At 41.3% G+C, this 14,876-nt stretch overlaps 1 protein-coding gene across 1 annotated transcript in view; it reads left to right on the top strand.

Moving 5' to 3' along the window:
* Window positions 1-932: 932 nt before the first annotated feature.
* The window catches only part of LYST (lysosomal trafficking regulator), a 167,555-nt gene continuing 153,611 nt past the window's right edge, over window positions 933-14,876 (top strand). The window contains 1 exon segment of the mRNA XM_030556944.1: window positions 933-1,066. The gene's annotated coding sequence lies outside the window, so the exon portion shown is untranslated.

Below are 14,876 nucleotides of genomic sequence, written 5' to 3'. Positions count from 1 at the left end.
CAGCAATTTTATTTAACACTTCATGGTAATACCTTTGTTTCTCCAGCTGAGTTTTTCTAGAGTAGCAGTTGTTAGTCCAATTCTATGTTGGATCTCTAAGTGATGGTTAGTGTCCCCTGTAGTCATCCTACCCAGGTTTGAAGTGTTGAACACACTCCAGTGCCTCCTCAGACTTGGATAAAACTATCTCTTGCCTTTTCAACACATCTGTCACCACTGTCTTTTCATATGAAATCTTTAGCTCTTTCTTCTCTGCTTCCAATGCCATTCTGTCTAGCAAGTTTTGCACCCCCTCTTGCAATGATACAATCATGACCATCAGGGAAACACAGATGACTAATTTTTCATCGAGCCGCAGGTACACACTCTCCTCTTTTTAAGATTTTTCAAAAGAACAGCTGAAGAGGGTTGGTGGTAGCAAGCAGCCCTCTCTGACACCTACCCTCAAGTCAAACCAACTACTTTTCTCACGCCCCACACTAGGGCTTGGACAGATATAATATAATACCGGGGGCGGGGGGGGGGGGAAATCAGCCATACCGGAACTAGTCTCTTGCAGAAACCTCTAAGTGTAAACCAGGCAAAGTGCCCCCAGCAAACCTCTCTCAGTGAAACTGCCTCACCGGAACTCTAGATACAAGGAGAAGGAGACTAGAAGGGGTAGCAAGGGGCGGGGAGTCAGGGCGAGGGGGAGGGGCGTAGGGGGAGAGTCAGGGAGAGGGACATGAGAGGATCAGGTCTGTGTAAGAAGAGAGCGCCCCGCCCAAGGAATCTCCCTGCTCCAATCACGCTCCGCGCTGTGTTTCCCATTGGCCCGCAGGACACACGTGATGTCCTGGCGGGCGGGCGGTGCCGCTGATTGGTGTCTGGCGCGTCGCCCGTGTGGGGAGGGTCCGGGGGCGGGCTTTGCGTTTCCCGGGTGACGGAGCAGGAGGGGGCGTCTCCGGTCCCTGCGGCGGGAGGAGGCCGGATCCTGGCAGAGGTGGGCGGCCGCTGTCAGAGGGATAAGAGCGGCGCGGCCGGCTGGCGCTGCGCGGGAACGTGGCGGTGAGAGCGGCGGGACCCGGTAAGGGGAGGGGGCCTGGTGCCCAAACAGGGTCCCGTGGTCTGTGTGGGCCTAAAGTTCCGGGGGAGCTGAACGGGTGCGTGCCTGGGGGGGTCTGTGGGGCGAGGTCTGTGTGGGGGGGGAGCTGGCGGAGTTGGTTTGTTTGTCTGTCTGTGGGGCGGGCGGGGTGTCTGGCTGAGTCTGGGGCCCCCCCTACACACACACATAGTAAGGAGGGAGGGGGGTTGCCCGGGCTCCGGGCGCGCAAAGCCTCTCCCCTCCCCTCAGCGCAGCTTGTAGGCGGGCGGTAACTTTGTTGGTAGCTGGGACAGAGCCGCGTTTGCGGTTCCTCTACCGCTGTCCCTGGCCCCGACTGGCGGGGGGGTGTTCCCGGGCCCAGGCTCTTCAGCCCAGGGGCAGCGCTGAGCTTGGTGCTATAAGGATTATCAAGGAGCTCGGTCCCCCGCGGCTGTTTGTGTGAGTTAGAGAGGTGGCGTCGGGTGGTGATGGCATTAATTTGCCTTGTTGAGCATCTGCTCTTCAGCAGAGCGAAAACATTAAATTGTAGTGCTGGGGTAACCGCTCAGGGCATTAGCAAAAGTCAATTACTAAGTACAGAAAAGACTTTATCTACAGGAGGAATAGCATTAAGGTGGGAAACGTAGAGATGTACCTTTCTCCTTTCCCTTAGCCCTTTTGGATGATTTCTTCACTCTGTTCTTAACCTTTGTCAGTTTCATAAATCCTCTCCATCACGCTTGTACTGTAGAGTGGTACAGATTGATAGGCACAGAAAACAGTGCTTACTTAGAGGTAACTAAGGAGATCCTTAGGGCAGGTTTCACCATATTTTGTAAACTTAGTCATTCTCCCTCTGCCCCGGTATCTTCAAAGTCAAAACTTTAAGGTTTTTCAGGAGACTATAATATTGGATTAAGCCATCATTGTTATTTACAAGGAAACATATATTGATTTTTGTTTGAGCTGTGTTTTCTAGACAATTTCAGTGGCCTTACAGAGTTCCATAACCAACTGGTAGCACAGCATATTTGGGACGTGTTTTTCTTGATGACACCTGCTGTTGTATGAGAGATGCACACCCAGTATCTTGAGATGTGATTAGGTAGATAGTGTTTTTGTTTCACATAATATGATTTGATTGAGTTTCAATAAAATGAGTAAGTAATGATCAGATTGGTTTAGTTAACATATCACATCTTTTGTATTGTACAATCCAAAGGGCAAATAAGTTATACTTACATAATAGTGTCATTTCCTTTGTTACTTACTGGGCCTTATCTTGTATATATTCATGAGCACTTTAATATCTCTCTTCCCTTGATGGCTCTGCTTTATCTTTCCAGTGTTCAATATTTTCTTTGCTATCATTAGTTTTAGCTTCACCTACATAATAGTGTCATAAGCAGTCTATTAAATAGTCTATTTGTATGTGAACAAGAGTCTTATTCTATTTAGGTTTTTATGCTATGTTCATCTCTGTATTATTTGAGTGCTTCCAGTAATGCATCAGGCCATGTGACTAAACATCTGTATCTGTTGTATGTTCTCTTATTCTCTTCCCAAAGGAAGAAGCATGTGCAATGGAGTGTCTTGTTAAATATACCTGTTGCAATGTTATTCATGTTAGAGAATGAACAAGATATTCTTTGTTTATATTAAATGTAAATATTGAATACCTGCTAATCTATTGGGAATATTTTAGCATATGTTTACACAGTCCTGTAGGCATAGTGTATGCATAGAGTTATCACATTGAAAATGAAAGGTCTCAGTAAATTATTGGTCAAGATCATGGGGCATTGTAAATAGCATAAAGGGGAAAGTGTGTGTATTTTTTTTAACCTGTCACAACTGTGCATGAAAGAGTGCTGTATAGTTTGATGGAATTTTTCTAATAGTATCAGTTTAAAGTTACACCATGGCAAGAGATGCTAACTCCCCTCTTATTCTGCCCCCCCCCACCCCTTTTTGTAAAAACTTGAGTGGAGAACTTTGTGTGCCCAACCTGAACACCTCTTGAAGTTTACTCCTGGGGGAATTCTGTGCCAAAAAAATTAAAAATTCAGCTCACAATATTTTACAGTTCTACAGAATTCTGCATATTTTGTCAAAACAACACAATATAATCATGCCAGTTTCAATTATTTTGGTAATTTATTTCAAAATACCTGTCAGCAAGTATGTTCATAATAATACAGACGAAAAAGATTCAGGAAGTGGGTGGGGGTTTTTGTTCGTTTTTTTTTTTTTTGTTTTGACAAATGGATTCCTTACTAGTCCTATTAATACAGAACTTGGAGTAGTAATTCTTTAAACTGCAATACAGAAATATATTTCCAGAAGCCCATGGAAACCGTGCAAAGGCTTGGGGGAATCAGAAGTAATAGAGAAGCTGAGGGAGAGGGAAGTAAATGCTGGGAAGGAGCCTGGGGCGGGTTGTTGGGCGAGGTGGGGGAAGTATTGAACAGGGTTGGTTATGGGGGGAGGAGAGACTGGGAATTTGGAGAGCCTCTCCCATTCAGTTAGGCATATCTGGCCCTTGCCCCTGTGCCCCTGCAGCCCCCCTCCCATTCAGCCCCTGGCTCAGTGCTGTCACTCAACTAACTCCGGAGTATCCCCTTGTGCATTGCTCTGTCTGGCCCATGCCTCCTCACCTGGCCACACTGGGAGGAACATAGTCTCTCTGCTGGCTGTCTGCCCTCTTCTGGTGCCACAGCAGCTCCTGCTGGGTGAAAGGTGTAATTGCAGCACCTCTCCAGGAGAATCTGTATTCTACAGAAGAAAAAAAATCTCTGGAGGACATGAATTCTATGTGCGCACAGTGGTGCAGAATTAACCAGAATTAGTCTCCACTACTCTACTTCTTCTGGGTCCCCTTTCCACCCATGAATAACTCCAGTGCTTACTGCTGCTTCTTTGCAGAGTTCACTTGAGTTAGCCTAGCTCAACTAAGAGCAGCCAGCAACATTGCAAAATAGTATTTGAGTTGCTTTGTCCATACTAGTGTGGTACTAAGTCTTCTGGAGCCTTGGCCCTTTGTGTTACTGGAGTCAGGCTAAGCATTGTTTCACAGTGAATTATGAGAGAATGTCTACCCTTTCTAGGCACTCAGGAGAGAATTGTGGGATGGCATTAGAGAACTAATGCTACTCAAGCTGTTTTAACCTGTGGTCATGTTAGCAGTTGACAAATTTGTGCTAACTCAAGCTTTCACCTATTAGGGCAGCATTACTCAAATGAGGCCACCATGGCCACGTGCACCCACCAGCGGCTTTTCTTGTGGCTACAACCACCTGAGCTGTAATTGAGGAGGGACGGGGTAGGGGGAAGCAGTGCCCCCACCCTGCTCCTGGATACACTGCCTTGGTGATGGTTGCTAGAGCCACCAATAAGGGTTGGGCCCTGCCCTCTTCTGGAGACACCCAAGGCACAACACTAGAGGAGCAGCTGGTGAGTTCCCCATCTTCCCCAGGGCAGTGGGACTCAGGCTTTGGGCTTCAGTTCTGGGGTGATAGGGTGGCTGGCTCTGGCCACAGGGCTCCATGCTCCAGCCCTGGGCTGTGGCTGCACAGCGGCAGGCCGCAGGCTTACCAATCAAAAAGTGAGAGCGCACACCAAGCCCTAATACTGAAGTACCTGAAGAGACAACTTGGGTCTTGTATAACTGAGCTCTTTATGATTCAGTGTAAAAGAATTGTACAACATAAATAGGTTGGTTTTTTTGCATGTCTTGCACATCTAAATCTTCAATTGACTGCAATAGGGATTTGAGTACCTGAGAAATTCATGGTCTGGCTGTTGACTTGTACACCTTTTTTTGAGAATTGAAGCATTTGACTGATGATCAAAAAGGGGAAAAAAAAAATCTTCTGAACTGAGCAAGCCTTTCTGGGAAAGGAAAATTGACTTTACATTTTTGGATTAGTCAGATGACATTCCATGTGATATACTTTTTTGAAACTCCGTAAGAAATTCCAAAGTGGAATATTTCAGAATATCTTTATAAATCTAAATCACTTTTTAATTGGAAAGTCACTTTCTTAAAATATGGTAAAACTCTTGCAGAACCATTCATCTTTGAGAAGACTTTCACAAATACATCCAATGATCAAATAATAATATTGATTGGCCAATCAATTACTTAGCAAATCTGTTTAATAATAAAAATCTAATTTTTACACAGCTAGAAGAGAAGTGTGTGTGAGAGACCTGGAGTTTCATTTCAAACAAAAATTAACCACTTTATTTTTGCCTCATGGTTTGTTTGGTTCGGCTCCAGTTGTTCATGCCAGGATACTTTTAGGTGCACATTTGTAGATTAACTTATCCTATATTAATCTCTATAGGACTGTGCATATGTCAGAAATTTCTCTCTCATTGAGAAGTCCTATTGAGAGGTAATATACCCACTAGATTAGCTTACCTGTACTACAATATGTGATACTATCCCTGAATGACTCGTCTTTGTATTTTTTTGAAATTCTTTCTAAGCTGTTTTAGTGTTAGCCTAATTCCCTTTGTTTCCCATCCAATTGTAGATGGGGCTACATGTTTTAGCAATTCTGAGTCCTGTTGTTGACAGTCTTCAGATGCCCCAATACTAGGGAAAACAGCAGGACTGATTCAAGGAATATGGAGCCAGGGTAGTCTAGTTTGTTCCATTGTGATAGCCCAACTTGCATCATTCTTTACTTTGCAGGGAGGAAGGGGAGGGAGAAGAGGGCAGTCCTTATGAGTGCACAAAGATGTTGATGATTTTCCTAGTGAGTGTCAGGCAGGAGTTTGATTCATTGCCAACCCTACCCAAGAGGTCAGGCTGAATCGGGTGGCCAGTTTGAATGATTTTTGGCTGGGCAGGGAAATCCATGGCTGCTTCAGAGAGGTAAAGAATCAATTAACTTTTTAATATCATACCTGCTTTTAAAAGAACTAATAACTGCTGTCTAATCTTCATCCTCTTTCTCAGCAAGCTACTGGAGATGGTGGACTTTCCTGACTAGTTTTTCTGCTAATTCCAGGTTCTGGAACTTTACTTTACATTTCCTCATAATTAATGACCTCTTTATTAGTTCTGAACACTGATCCCTCCTTCTTACATAACCGCTTAATATCTCTTACTTTTTTGGATGCCCACTATTCTGCTGTTTTTGAGCATTTCAAGCAAGATGTCAATGTTCGCCCTAAGCATTTTACTTCCCTGTTTGATCTCTCTGTGTGTCTGTTCTCTCATTACTATTGCTCAATTTATGGAGCAGTTTTTACATCCTCTTATTGTCTCTTAGGTGGAAGAGTGCCTCAGGATACCACCCTTGACCCTCCTACCATCTCCATATCTCACTTATGTTTTTTTGTGGTTGATACCAACTATATAATCTTACAGATTTGAGAGACATTTTATATGGTCCTCCAGATCATGATTTGTTCAGATATAGTTAAAAATGTAAAGTTAGACATTACATGCATGGCATAGTTCTGATATAATCATTAGTGTAATATGCTGCTTCTGTTTTTTTTAAATAGTTGCTGCAATACTGCTTAGTTTTCAGAATCCTATAGAATAATTTTTCTTTTCTTTTAAATTGATATCTTCCTACAGGTCTTCCAGACTTTCTAGCTCTTGTGGATGAAAACATCTTCCTGTTGTTGTCAGTTCTCAGTGATGACCAGATTCTGAGTTTGGAAATAGACTTCAACCACTGTGCTGATATGGCTGCTGTCACTGTCACACTACAGAATAAATTAATAGTAAATTAAATTTGTCTGAAGGTATGGCAGAATTAATTGGGATTCATTTGTATTTTGTGTCCCCCTGAAATTTAACAAGCTTTTTCAATTTGTTCTTTGAGGTAGACACTATCACAACACATCCGCTTCCAAACCTTCGTTTTGTGCATTTATTGTCATTTAAGTATCTTTCTCCCATTCTTTGACTATCTAGTGAATACTCTACTTCTCTATTTCAAATTTGGACCCATTTGGGAGTGAAGCACAATTTCAGTCTTCCTTACTCTATTTCTTAAACTTTCTTAACCACAGGTTCCTCTTTGTTTGTCTGTTTTCTTTTTGAAGTAGTTTTTGTTGACAGCCACTTATTTATACCATATTTAGAAAACCCTTTGCATGACCAAACTTGCGCACACCCTTTGTTGGAAAGTTTGCAAGTTACTTTAATAGAAATTGCAGAAGTTGTTTTCCCGTTACTTTAAAATCAGATCCTCTCAACTTTTATCTGCCCTGACTTTCTTTTAAATACACGCAGTCTCTCTCTTTTATAACTTACTGATAGCAGTTGGGCAGAGAGAGGCAAGAACTCAAATCTAGGTCAATTTCCATAAAACTAAGCACTTCCTGTTTTAGTATAATACTAAAATCTTTACTTGAATACACGATTCGCTTCTCAGTTTTAGTCCATCCTGGAGATTGAGGGGTAGGAGATGTGGTTAAAATTTTCTTTCCCACAGATTCAGTCATGCCTGCCTGCTTGCTTGCTTTGCTGGCCCAAAAGACTTGACTGACAAATTCCAAATGCTTTTGAACCAAATACTTTTTCTGACTTTATTTTATTTTTGTAGTTTGCTGGCCAAACTGGAGAAAATCTATTGTTCACTGATCTCTAGCTCTTACTACTTTCAGAGCTATGAGTGTGAATTTGTGAATATATCTGATCAGTAACACAGATGTGTGTATGCAGTTATGTTGGGACCTCATTGTTTTTGTTTTTTTAATGACACTGTGCATTTGCCATTTCATTTCCAACTAGCAATCTTCTGCCCTCTTAACTTAATAGGCTGTTTCTATTCTACACTGTTTCCTCTTTGTGTGACTGTTTGTTTTTCTTAAGTTTATAGGATGCTCTTATTCTGTCTTTAAAAAATGTACATAGTGCATAGCTGACCTGTAGAACTTCTTGTCACAAGATACTGTTGAGGCAAAGAGCTTATCAACACTCAGAAGAATTAGACACTTGTATAGGTCATTAAAAACATCTATAGTTACACTAGGCTAAAATGTGCAAGGGATATAATTTTCATACTTCAGTGCATAAGGCAGCCATTAACAGTTTGGAATTAGGAAGAAACTTCCTCTATGAGCTGGTTATTCCATAACTGTCTGCCGTGAGAATCTTTGCGCCTTCCTCAGAAGCAGCTGATACAAGCTATTATTTGATGGAATGCTGAACTAGATAGAGCATTAATCTGATTGATTATGGTAATTCTTGTATTTCTCATTGTAAAGTACACAGCAGTATCTTTACATAGAAACTGTATTTTGCATTAAGGGATTCAGGATCTTAATCACTTTAATTTAGCTATGTAAACTATGTTTGTGTTTGAAAATTTCATATGGTCACTTCAGACATTTCCAGATTTCTGAAGAGGACAAAAGCTGCAAAATTATGGGCTGCTTAGCTGCTTGTCAAAGAAATCTGCAGGTTGGTCTAAGTACAGAAGGATATTCTAGATCCGTGCCCATGGGAAGTGTTCATTTAATAGCTAATGCCCTATCTAGGGCTAGGTGTACAGTTATGAACTGTTGTAACATGCCGTTTCCACAGGCAAATACAAATCAGTTTTTCTTCCCTTCATGTCAAACTTCTCCTTCCCCTCCTCCTGTACTTATAATCAGTTTTGCAGGACACAAGATTCAGTAGCTGTATTTTGTTTAATTGGGGGTCAACAGGAAAGATTGAGAGAGAGTTCTGAGGAAGATTATCTCATTTAAGTCCAAACCTAATAATAATCCAAAAGAGGTAAATGTTAGGTACTAATACAGGCTGGTAGAATATTAGATCACTGGCACAAAAATGTCCACTACTAAACTAATACTACATATGATAACAGTTCAACAAAATGACTTGATTAAATAAGTGGGAAGCATAGTAGCGTGACAAGACATGCTTGTCTCAAAGTAACATTATCAGGGATTGTACAAGGAGCAGACCTCTGACTTCACATACATGCTATAATACTAAAGGACAAATCCCCAAATAGGACAGGAAACTGTTGCTGCTGATTTGTGTATCACTAAGATTGCTTAAATGAAGTTGTATGTGTTGCATTGCACTGGAAACTTCAATTCCTTATGGTTCACTAAAATGCAGCATAGCAACTCATTAAAGCAGCCTTAGTGATGTCATAGGGTTCCCTTACATGATATTGTTGACAGTTTATTATTTTAGTTTTCCATATCTTCTGTGAAGTGCCTATCACACACTTGAATACTATGATCCCTGCTCCAAACTGCTTACAATCTAACTTTCAGAAGTGTCATGACTAATGGTAACAAATACTGGGAAGGGGATGGGGCAAGGCAAGGCATTGCAGTCCTGACAGAGCTCCCCCTTGTAAACTGTCACCAAGATGCTATATTAAATGCAAATCTTGGATCTTGCATGCTTTTAAGCCTGTTTGGGTCTGAGCAGCATCCAGATGCGTCTTAGTTTGGCCTCTCTGGCATGCTTCTGGAGAACAGCTTCTCCCCCCGCCCCCATGGTATTTCCAAGACCAGTGCTGACCTTCTCCAAGTCTCCCCTGTTGCTTAAGCACACTTTCTCCAGAGCTCTATCCGCATGGGCACTCTGGTTTACAGTTAACCCTTTGGGGACTTTGTTGTGGCAGCTAAAGCAAGTAATAGACTTTGCAAAGGCACTTCGTTAAACCACAGATTTACTCATCAACAAAGCACAAGAGATGCAGTTCTGTGAAAAATAACTCATCTGCATGCAAAACCCATGTGGTTTTTTTTGTTGTTGTTTGTTTTTTTTAAGTAAATATGTGACAGAGTAAACAAGTGACTGCTGACTGACTGGTTTCTTTTGTAACTGGAAAGACTGAGTAGCCTAAGGGATAGAGTATCAGTTGTGTTAACGATGGCCTTCCTTTTTGCATAAAATTCATATGATGTCTGGTGGAATAAAAGTACTCCTTTCTGACCACCTCTGTCTTTGGGAGGAAAGTTGGAGACAATGCAGATGTACTGTGTAGCATGGCATATGATTTGGATCTCTATTTGGCACTTGGCAGCATCTGTAGAAACAACACTTCTGTGCTGCAACTGAGAAGCTTATTCACCTGTTCATCTAGCATTATTCTATATTGTTTGGGTAGATATAACCCTAAGTGTGTTGTCGGTTATGGATGTACTAACTTGCTTGTATCTGATAGCTGTTTGGGAAATGTTGATTTCCATTCCATTTCATTGCAGTATTTGTCTGGTCTTGTTTTCCATTTTTTTTCCTTTACAACTTTGTCCAGAAACAATGTTTAGCTTTGTTAAATGTATTGGCTGTGACATTACTGGCTCGCTGTGCTCCCATCCATAGTTTGTGTGGTTCTTTTTGTTTTGGTTTTATTTGGGGAGGGGGAAGGGGAGGTCAGGAAGGGTAAAAACTCACAAGAATTCAATTACTTGCTTTTTTCCGTCAGAAAAAGCTACACATTTTATGCCTTCAAACTTGATGCATCTCTAGTGCAAGAAATTGCTTAAATATCATAAAACTAAGAACTTTTTGCAATTTACTGAACTATAAAAATATAATTATAGAGTAAGTTTCATTTTATTCTTAATAACTTAGAAAACTTCACCTGACTCCACATAGGGTGTTATTTAAAAAGGCTGTTTGTTTGCTTTTTGAATGTACAAGTGACATCACTAAATGACTGGCATTGAATAACAGTTTTTACACTAAAAAGTAAATATGGGGAAGAAGCATCTAAACTACACTATGTATGATATAACAACATTTTTACAACCTTCTCCCTCCTATTTCGTGTATTCTTCTTGCAAAAGAAGAACAGAAAATGACTGCTCTCTCAGGTGATAATATATGGGTAACTTTTTTAACTTATTTTGTTGCATGCGTTTGGAACCCATGTTAAATAGCTTTTTAAACATTGTTTGTATTGGGGTGCTAAATGCATGGATCTAATATCTTGAATTGACATTTCAGCTTACTCCAGTGGTTTGCAACCAGGGGTACACGTATCCCAGGGGGTACACACAGGTGTTCCGGGGGAACATCAGCTCATCTAGATATTTAGTCTGTTGTACAACTAGGCACATAAAAAGCAGTAGCAAAGTCAGTACAAACTAAAATTTCATACAGACAAAGTGAGAAAGTTAGCGATTTTTCAGCAATCGTGTGCTGTGACACTTTTTTTGTGTTACGTCTGATTTTGTAAGCAAGTAGTCTAAGTGAGGTGAAATTTGGGGTACGCAAGACAAATCAGACTCCTGAAAGGGATGCAGTAGTCTGGAAAGGTTCAGAAACACTGGCTTAGTCAATACTACAATATATTTGCAATGTGCAGTGATGGGGAAAGGCTATCTTCTCTGGGGGAACCTCCTCTAATTTTATTTTTACTTTACAGATTTTATTCTCTGTTACAGCTACTTGCCATATTAAACCTTGGATATCTTGCCATTTTATTTAGGAACCTGGGCAGCCAGGACATGAAAAACTCTGTGTATGTTCTGTTTCTTTGTGGTTGTAGATATCTTCAGTTGGGTCCATTATTTCTTACACAGCAGAATTTAAGTGGATAAACCTCAGTTATGAGGTTTAATATATCTGCAGGAGTCCCAATGAAGATTTTTAAATGGCTGCAAAGCTTCCAATAGCACAAGGGAGGCACATTAGAAAAGTGAGGTGGGAATTGAATAGGTCTTTAGATTTCATATGAACACAGGAAAACCTTGTATATAAATAGCACCTTCTATCCATTCTTTGACAAGATAACTGGCAAAGGGGAGAAGCAGTAAATGTGATATATCTTGTTGGGGTTTTTTTTTTTGACGCAGTTCCACATGACATTCTCAAAGCAGATTAGGGAAATGTAGGCTAGTGTGCGTGATGTTTAAAAAAATTGTACTCAAAGAGCAGTTATGAATGGTTTGCTGTTAAACTGAGAGAATGTATCTAGTGGGGTTCCACAGCATTCAGTCCTAGTTCCGTTAGTCAGTACTTCCATTAATGCTTTGGATAATGGAGCAGGCTTGTAAAATTTACAAACAATACAAGCTGAGAGGACTTGCAAGCACTTTGGAGGACAGAATTAGAATTCAGAACGATCTTGACAAATTGAAGAACTGGTCTGAAATCAACAAGATGAAATTCAATAAAGACAAGTGCAAAGCACTGCACTTAGAAAGGAAAAATTAAATGCACAACTACAAAATTGGGAATAACTGGCTAGGAACTAATACATTTTAACCCCCAGCTCCTTTTCAGCAGTATCTCAAATTGAATATGAGCCAACAATGGGATGCGAACATATTAATATCATTCTGAGAGGTATTAACAGGACTGTCACATGTAAGGCATGGGAGGTAGTTGTCCTCTATTCTGCAGTGATGAGGTCTCAGCTGGAGTACTGTCCAATTTTGGGTGCCACTTTAGGAAAGATGGGGACAAATTAGAGAGAGTCCGGAAGAAAGCAATAAAAATGATAAAAGGTTTAGAAAACATGACTTATCAGGAAAGGTTAAAAATAACCTGGGCATGTTTAGAGCTGAGAAAGAGAGGCTCAGGGAGGGACCTCATAACAGCCTTCTAATCTGTAAAGGGCTCTTACGATCAGTTGTTCTCCATGTCCCCTGAAAGCAAGACAAGAAATAACGGGTTCAATATGCAGCAAGGGAGATATTGGGGAAAACCCTTCTGTGACTGTGATTACTGGAGGGGCTATACTAAGAATGTTCACTCAAGGAAAACTGCAAAGAATAGAGCAGAAAATCCCCAAAACTGGTGCTTTATTCTTAAAATTACATTCACCAAGCCAGTAAGAAAACAGCTTCAGTAATACCTTACTGGTTACCAAGAAGCCAGAATACAGTTCCCTTTAAGCAATCCAGCCTTTGGCTCCTACCCAGAGAGCAAAGTCTATATAGTGAGGGTTATTTAGAACTTCATATATGATGAATACGGTTTTACCAATCCCAAGAGATTGGACATATTATCCACCAGGTCAGTATATTTCAGATCTTAACCAAATGCATGCTTATATCCAATTCTTATTAACTAAATCTAAGGTTTAATAAAGAAAAGAAAACCTAACTGTGGTTAAAAGATTATACGTACAAATATGAGTAAAGGTCAGTTTCAAAGCTGAGGGTATGTCTACACTACGGGATTATTCTGATTTTGCATAAATCGGTTTTGTAAAACAGATTGTATAAAGTCGAGTGCACGCAACCACACTAAGCACATTAATTCGGCGATGTGCGTCCATGTACCGAGTCTAGCATCGATTTCCAGAGCATTGCACTGTGGGTAGCTATCCCATAGTTCCCGCAGTCTGCCCCGCCCATTGGAATTCTGGGTTGAGATGCCAATGCATGATGGTGCAAAAACAGTGTCACGGGTGATTCTGAGTAAATGTCGTCACTCATTCCTTCCTCCGTGAAAGCAACGGCAGACAATATTTCACTCCCTTTTTCCCTGGATTGCCCTGGCAGACGCCATAGCATGGCAACCATGGAGCCCATTTTGCCTTTTGTCACTGTCACAGTATGTGTACTGGATGCTGCTGACAGAGGCGGTACTGCAGTGCTACACAGCAGCAATCATTTGCCATTGCAAGGTAGCAGAGATGGTTATCAGTCGTTCTGTACCGTCTGCTGCTGTCATGGGTGCTCCTGGCTGGCCTTAGCTAAGGTCGGCTGGGGGCGCAAAGACAAAAATGGGAATGACTCCCCGAGTCAATCCCTCCTTTATGGTTTTTCTAAATCGTCAGTCCTGCCTAGAATATGGGGCAAGTCTACTAGAGAACCAGTGTATCAGAGAACCAGAGAGCACAGCCGCTCCGTGTCAGATCCCGCAGAAATGATGAGCTGCATGCCATTCATGGGGGGTGCCCCTGCAGCAACCCCACCCGTTGATTCCCTTCTCCTCAACCTTTCTGGGCCACCATGGCAGTGTCCCCCATTTGTGTGATGAAGTAATAAAGAATGCAGGAATAAGAAACACTGACTTTTTAGTGAGATAAAATGAGGGGGAGGCAGCCTCCAGCTGCTATGATAGTCAGGGCAGGATATTAAACGGTGGGGGGGAGAGGAGCTCATCCTGCTGCTATTATAGTCCAGGCAGTACAGAACCTTTTCTTTAGACATGAAAGGGTCGGGGGGCTGATGGAACTGAACGCTCCCAAAGGATCAGTACACATCCGCTTGTAAGATTGAACTCAGGACCAGCACTTCAACACCAGAGCACTTATATTTATTAATAAACATTCTTGTTTTCATTATAATCAAAGAATGGAGATGCAAGTAATAATGGGTAAGAGTGTTGGTAACAAGTGGTTATATATTAAAAAAATCATATGCTTCCAGAGACTAAACTTAACAGATTAACCTTCTGTGTAAAAAAGTTTTTCTGGTTAAGACCCCTTTTTTGTGAAGGAAAAGCACTGCCCTTTTTCTTTCTCACTGAAGGGTACCAAGGTGTCATCTTTGTCTTCCCAAGATAGACCAAACTTTTGATGCATACCTGCAGATAGGGTCCTCTAACCCCTTCTCCCCCCCCCCACCGCCTTTTCTGCCTGTTCAGCTCTTCTTTGAAACTTTTACAATCCTTCATTTGCATTCAGTCCAAAGGGTTGATAAAGGATCTCATTGTAATATGTTCGTTAGCTTTCTAATGGTAACTGACTTTAAAACTAGATTAAACACAATGTTACAAAAATAGAGAATCAGGCAAGTATTCAGACTAAATTTTAGATGATTTAAAAACCCTTATATCCTAGGATCATAGATTCATTTAAGTGTAGGGCTGGAAGGGACCTCAAGAAGTAATCAAGTCCAATCCCCAGGG

Source organism: Gopherus evgoodei, chromosome 3 (assembly GCF_007399415.2).
Source record: "Gopherus evgoodei ecotype Sinaloan lineage chromosome 3, rGopEvg1_v1.p, whole genome shotgun sequence".
NCBI lineage: Eukaryota > Metazoa > Chordata > Testudines > Testudinidae > Gopherus > Gopherus evgoodei.
This window is presented reverse-complemented; position numbering and strand designations above follow the sequence as displayed.